The 7,754-nt window shown below is 38.3% G+C and overlaps 1 pseudogene; it reads right to left on the reverse strand.

Moving 5' to 3' along the window:
• Positions 1-2,195: 2,195 nt before the first annotated feature.
• LOC145819681 (insulin-degrading enzyme-like 1, peroxisomal pseudogene) lies at positions 2,196-3,359 on the reverse strand (annotated as a pseudogene).
• Between the last annotated feature and the right edge of the window lie 4,395 nt (positions 3,360-7,754).

Consider the following 7,754-nt stretch of genomic DNA (forward strand, 5'->3'; position numbering starts at 1 on the left):
TTGAAAGATATTATGACTCAGCAATGACAACAGACTTTTGACAACAGACTCAAAAGAAAATGACAAAGAAGACCTAGACAGGATAGAAATGTCTAGTTTAGCACTATCGAAATAACAAACTCTGACTCACTAGAATGACTCGAGCCTGATCCCAACTCTACAAACTTGGTAGAATCAAACTTAGACTCAACCCTTAATTCAGAACTCAGAATAAAATCATTCTCAAATTACCAGTTAACGTGTTGGCCATCTGCAATATTCAAAATAAAACCCGTCCAATCAACAGGTGGTCACTCCCCAATCACAGAGATGGTCGGATACCCTACAAGTTCTATTTATTTACAACGGTCGACTTTGTGGGATATCAGAGTTTTTTTTGTTTTTAATTTTTTTTGATTTTATGTTTTTGTTATTTTATTTATTTATTTATTTTGTTTTTGTTTTTGTTTTTGAAGTAATGGTGCTAAATTGAACAGCCTGAACAACTCATTCGTATGTGAGAACCCCTGTATAGATCCAATACATTGCACATAAAGCATGAAAGAGAATAAACACCCCTAAGGAGGGTAGGGTTATCCTGTCCTAGCTTGAAATGATCTAGGGTTTCACTATTCAGACAAGTGGTATCATACATCCTAGCAATGAGAGAGCATTCTGTCCTAATTTTGAAAGGTACTATAACTTACTATATGTACAAGGTTAGCTCTACTCTAAGGGTTCAAGTCAAGGTGACGTTACCAAAGAGTCCTTTAGGTCATAACTAATAAAGATCCCAAGAAATCAGAAGAGTCAAATAGCCTCTCTTCGGAGTCTGAGAACCTTAGATAGCAAAGCTAGATAGCAGAGCTATATAGCAAAGTTACCCTTTTGACAAATCTCAAATGGTTACAACACAAGGCCTCTAAAATATCATAAAAATAGGTGTAGTGTCACAAAAAGCTTGCTTGTGCTCCCAGCGGTATCTGGGCAACACAAGGACTTTAAGTACACCAATGCATGCAATGCAATAAACATATAATTGAAAATAAAAGTCATATCATGGAGTTTAAGTCAAGGTTTCATAAATTCCCCAGCAGAGTCGCCAGAAACTGTAACATGCCCGGGGGGTACCCGCACACGTTAAATAGTTCGGACTCCAGAGATCTCTTTGATCTAGTCTCACGAGTGCAATGTGAAACGTAGATGAGAGTCCAGATTTGGAAACTTTTATTGAAAATCCATTTTATTGCAATTTTGTCAAAAATGGACTGCGTCAACAGATCTCAAAGTCCCCACCTAATATTTTGGAAAGTTAGGAAACCCGTGACTCGTGCCAATGTCACTGGTCGTCGTAACCAAGGATGCTTGGCTCAGAACCTTAAGTATGAGAGGGGAAGGTCAATAATGAGCACCCCCGCTCACTCGATCAAAAGATCGGCCCCTACTAAACCATGATATGACTTTTTATTTTCTTTATATGTTCATGTTCTGATTATTGAATAAATCCTAAAATTTACAATGTGAAGCATACAAGTATAGACTAGTTTGCTCAATTTGAAACAATTCAATTTCATGTTTGTTTTTGAAAAAGGGTTTGAATTTTCCACTTGACAAAGTGGGCTTAAAGTTTGTGAATTTGCCACTGCAAAGTGGGCTTAAAACGTACATTTATTGAAATATTCCAATTCAAGCAACAAGCCTTCATCCACAGGCATTCATACAGTTATATCAAGTAAGCAAGTAGCCTCATGGTAGAATACTAACACATAGTAAGAAAATCGCACACAAATGGGATGATAATGCATAAAAGCTCACAGATTGACCGACGTCCCTCGAACAGCTACAAAACAAAGTTAGTAAAATATGCATGATCTTATATACAGAATCCTAATGCAATTCACTCATGAGATGCACTAAAGATTCAGCTTCTAAAATATGGCATGTGAATCATCTCAAGAGCATGAGGTAGTGCATAGAATCACAGAATAATTGATTAAATCCCAAAATGCAAACTTAGCCAAATCAAGATGCCTGAAACATGGATGCAAGGCATGTCAGATATATGGATATGTACAGTTAGGGAAAGCGAATAAAGAATGGGATAAAAAGAAGCGGGATGGGGGGGAATTATTAAAAATTTTACATGTTACCAATCCGGGGAGATTAAAAATCCTCACAAACACTCAAAATAAAAATAAAAATAAACTGAAGCAGTGACACCTTGATCACTCTTAGCAAAGATGGCTCAAGCACAAACCAAAAAATGATACCCATTTGCAAGGACCAGATTGTTGCAAGAGCTGAATATATTTGAACACCAGTGCCACAATATCTTCAACATGCTCATTACCAGCACCAGTCAGATCAATCGCTACTTTGAAGAAAGAGAACGCATATGTCCAATCTGATTCACCAGCAGACAAACTAGTAGCCCAACCCAAAGTTTTCAAAATGTAGAACACAGAGCCTTCTCCTTCATGGCCAATCAAGTGACTAAGATACCTGCTTGGCCCTTCCTTGCGATGACGAATGCCTGGAGTTAATGGCCATATGATGCTCAACTTGTGACCTTGTTTAATTGGGACGGCTTTAATAAGAACCTGAAGATGTTCTGATGTGCAAAGATGACCAGGAAAACGGGGATAACTTCGATCAATATTTCGGATCTCCTGGAACTTGCTCTCTATTAAGCTTTGAATTTTATGGCTCTCTTTGCCAGATACAACTAGATACATGAGGTTGGCTGAATAATTCTCTTCATATAATTTGAGAAGCTCATGCCTTGTATCGATCCCTCTTGCTTTTGGCTTAATCTCCAATGTATCCCAGTTCCCTGTACTGAATTTATGATATGGATGACTCTCAGCACTTAGATGTTTCTGAAGCTGGTTCACTCTCCAAGCATCAGACAGTAAATTCTTTTGGTTTTTAGAATCAACAGCTTTTATTTCCCTCATTGTAGCATCAGCTGACATCAATGGTTTGGTAAAGAACTGTGCAAATCTGTCCAAAGCCTCCTCAAAACTGTCAGAAATAACATAAATAACATCAAAATAATAGTTGGTGCGCCCAGAGGATGAAAAAGCATTCGTGCTACCACCATGCTCAGTAAGGTACTTTGAGTAACTATCCTCCAATGGATATTTCTCACTTGCATAAAACAACATGCGCTCGAGGAAATGCATGAGGCCTTCGAGACTGACGGGATCGTTAAAAGAACCAATAGCAACATTCATGGAAGCAGCACACTTATCAGTTTGAGGATCGCTAATGAGGAGGACGTGGAGGGAGTGTTGGAGGATGATTCTTCTATACTCTCTCTTATCATTGCGAGGCTTTAGAACCTCCACCACCTCAACCTCTTCCTTCCCCACGGTCATCTTCTTCTTTACTCTTCCAAGTCCGATTAATCCACACAGTTATGTATGTATGTCTATGTATTTAGAGAGAGAAGAGAGAGAGCGGCAGCCATGTCCATGGTCTATCCGAGGTCGAGTTTCCACCTTCCACTCCTCAGTATGGACAGAATCAGTCATTGCGAGCTCCAGCAGTAGCTGTTGATGTGCCGTGGTTTTAGAGAAGGAGTGCCATGGTCAGAGAGAGAGAGCTTTTGCATGTCTTGTTAGTAATGGGCGCCCATGTGGCATGACCATTAAATTTGATTTTGAATCCTTATCCAAATAGGTTTTGATTTTGAAATCAAACCTATTTAGGATAACCACTCTTGAAACAGACGTTATCAGTTTGAACTGATATAGATAGATATAATATATATTAGATATTATCTGTATCTTAACTGATATGGATAGATATGATAATATATTAAATATTTGTTATATGGTTATGGGTAATCCAAGAAAAACAACGTTGAGTCTGTTTTCTATGACTCTCTCCCAAGAAACAACGATCAAGTCAGTTGCACTGTGGTTTGTGTGGGTGATATTCACCATTGTAATATCACCCCACTGCTGGGATTGATTGATCTGATTCTGGAAGCACGTGATTTATCCACGAGGTTCTATCATCAAAAGGTATGATCTGATGATTTTACTCCGCTGCATGTTTTGTGTTTTGATTTACATTGGTATCAGAGCCAATGATGGATTTTTTCGTGCTTTCTTTTATCATGTGTATATTTATAAAAGATGTGGAGATCCAAAATATTTTATTTTTATGATCATTAATGTCATTTTTAAGAGCATAAATGATTTTAATTTGGAAAAAGGAGTCCGGCAGTACAAAAATCGGAACAGTCAGCACCCTGGAAGGCGGCGCGTGGCATTCACGCGCCACCACGCCGAGCCACGCGCGCCCACGCGCTTCCACGCGCCTACACGCGCCGGATGCCATGCTGACGCGCCTGCACGCGCTATCACGCGCGCGTCGGCGGTGCTGTCCACGCACGCGCGCCGTCCGCGCCCGCACGCGCGCCGCGTGCTGGAGCCGCGCGCCGAGCCGAGGCTGAGCCGCGCGCCGAGCCGATCCTTGAGCCGACTTGCGCTGAGTGGCGCCGAGCCGAGCCGAGCCGTTTTTCCGCGCTGGCTTGGCTCTAAGGCTCTGTTTGTTTGTTTTTTAATTCTGAATTGCGTTAATTGGCCATAATTTATTCGTTATAGCTTTGTTTTAAGCATGGTTGGTACCCTTAGACTCAGAATTAATTTTTCTATATTCTGTAAAATTTTGAAAATTTTACGAAAATATGTAATATTTTTCCTGTGTTAATAATGCATTTTTTTTGCTTTAAAATGCATCTGGTGTTGCATGATTAATTTTATGGGGTTGAAATTTTTATTGTGGACTTCTGAAATGTTTTAATATCTACTGGTAATATTTTCTCATTTTATCAGTTTCTGGATTTTTTATTTCTAATTTTATGTGTGTTTAATTAGTTATTTAAAATTCCAGAAAATACCAGAAAATTTCAGAAAATTTCAGGATGATGTACTTTCTGTTATGGCATAATTTAAATATTGAATACAGCATATTTTTTTGGGTTTGTAATATATTGTAATTAGAAGAGCATGATTATTTATTTATTTATTAGAATTCCATTATTAAATAAATATAGCATGAGTTATTTGTAGATTTACATTAAAATGCTATTGTATGGAATTTATCATGCTTTGTGTATGCCATAGTCAGTGGGAGGTTATTCGGTTGAGAGAAATCTTTGTAGATTAACTCCCGAAAACCAATATTTTGCGCATAAATTAAACTAAATTTTGGATAATTGTCACTTGTGGCGCAAGAGATGATTACGAGCATAGCGGATTTTCGATCTTGCGACTTGTGTAATATTGTCACTATTTAATTTAGATTTTTGCGGCAAAATTATATTATGCTAATCAAATTAATCCCAATGCGAATTTCTCTCTAAATTGATTTAGCTTATGAAAGTTAATTTGGTTGACCTAAACTTAGTAGAGATGTTCAAATGTGAACAAACTAATCCCATTCTTTAGATGAGCAAAAGTCTTGGAGACTTTAGGTCAAACCTTAATTGAGCCAAAGTAAGGAAACATGACTCAAAGTCGCCGTGTTTTTGTTGCCTTGTTTGGCACAATAAAAACTAATGTGTGCGCTATAGTTAGCGGCACGCTACATAGTTTTGGTTGGCGAGTTTTGGAGTTATGAAATTAGTAAGCCCTCAATAGATCTGTATATGATCTTGACTAATGAGTTGCGCGGATTGACTTTGTAATTTGACTTGTAAATAATGTTACATCATTGGATGAAGTAACATTCAAGAGTCACGTCATCCAAGAAATGCGAGCTTAAATAAATTAGTCATTAAGTGTAAGACGAGTAGCCAGTACGAGCAGTGTTTTGCTCTCTACCCAATTATTGGGAGTGGATTGAGCGAAATTTCATGCACTATAATAGTGTGCGTTGAAATATCACGTGAAGTTAAAAGATTAGCGCTTAGAAGCTGCAAAATCTATTAACACTGAGTGAAAAGATTAGCGCTTAGTGGCTGCAAAATCTATTAGCATTGCCAACTTGTCTAAGTGTGGACACTTACTGTTTCCACACTTGAGTGTGAAACATGGATGAGGTGCTTCTTTGTGTGATTCCTTTACTAGGCTAACGTTTTGAATAACATTTACCACTAAGCGCAAACGTTGTAGCATAGTAATGAAAAGGTTAAGGCTGACAAGGTTGTTATGACTCTAAGAATTTAACGCATCGCTTGTAAGAGCATTGTGTTGACTTAGACTCTTTAGCCTAATTCGCGCTTAAGTTACTTCAGGAGCTGTCATAGTTGATAGCTTATTCTCTCCTTCTTGTGGATAGTAGAATTAATTGCAAGTAACTATGAAGCGAGAAATATAGATGGCAAGAGGAGTATCGTCATCTTTCAACTAGATGTATTAAAGTGTATGGAGAATAAAATTGACTTGAAGGTGCAGGGGATTAGCACTTACTAGTTAAATTTGCGACTTAGGCGCAGTTGATATCTCCATGGCATCCTTTTTATGATCTAGTGAATATGACTTAGTCGTGAGTCATTACCTAGTTGGGCCTAAACCTTTAAAACTTGTCTTCGAGAACTCACACATTAAGATGATTGGAATTAGTTTATGACATTGGTCATGAACCAGTGGCTTATTATACTTAATCACATTAATGAGATGATGACACGATGGTTTGAGTAGGCCTTCTCGGGCCCACTCGCTTATGACATCCTGCTCTCATGTGAATGTGTAACTTTGTTCGCAATGGGTGCGCACAAGTAAGTAGAAAAGCCGCAGAAGGTCATTTGTTTTGGCGCATTTAGTCCACTATGATATTTTGTGACTAGATATGTGTGAGGGTATGATAGCTAAGCCTCAATCTTGACACATTTATAGATTACGATACGCATCTGAGTCAAGACTATTTGATCTCCCATAAGTCAAAAATTTTTGAGATGATTTTTGACATTGCACATATAAGGTCGAGATCAATTAGATAAGAGTTTTTTGTGATTTTAGTTTTGACCAAGGTGGCGAGTATCTATTTGAGTTATTTTTTCAGAAAAACTCTGTGAAGAGAGATGGATGCTTAGAACATTGATTATTCCTAGTACTCAACAACACACTGGTGTAGTAGAGATAAGGAATTAAATATTGTTAATGTTAGGTAGATAATGGCGCAAAATGTTTCCCAATTGGGAATTGCACTAGTTTGTTGCCTATATCCCTAACTAAGTGCCCTCCATATCAGATTTTACACTCCATTTTTGAGTAATGGGTTAGCAGAGAGCCATCTATGGGCGATATGTAACCATTAAGCAGCTTATCTTTATTCTACTTCTCATAAGATTGCGAAGTTAAGACCTAGGGTTCTATAGCGCATTATTGTATGCTGTCTTGTAAACACAAAGGGTCGTGTGGCGCATTATTGTATGCGGTCATGCAAACCCTCCGGGTCATGTGCATATAGGTAAGCAGCTTTGTGGTAGTGTAACTAAGTCACATAAAGTTTTATTAGTAAAGGTGACGTGAATAGAGTTTTCGGAACTCTATAAGATGGAGAATTCCAAGCATAGCGCTCTATGTAGCCTAGTTGAGAATGGAAAGAAATTTCCAATATCCTAGGGACAGTGGGAGCGATGTGTCTACTAATGGATTACTCCATTAGAGCAGAATACTCTACATTCTTAGTCGCGTGGTAGCAAATGTGAAAATTTTCCACGTCATCACTGGGTGATTGAGAGGGAAACATTCATGATTGCTCCGCAAGATGATAAAGAGCCTAGGATAATGCCAAAGGCTCTAGTCCCCAGTTTTTAG

This window comes from Camellia sinensis, chromosome 2, assembly GCF_055761805.1.
Source record: "Camellia sinensis isolate YWXY chromosome 2, ASM5576180v1, whole genome shotgun sequence".
In the NCBI taxonomy this organism is placed as follows: Eukaryota; Viridiplantae; Streptophyta; class Magnoliopsida; order Ericales; family Theaceae; genus Camellia; species Camellia sinensis.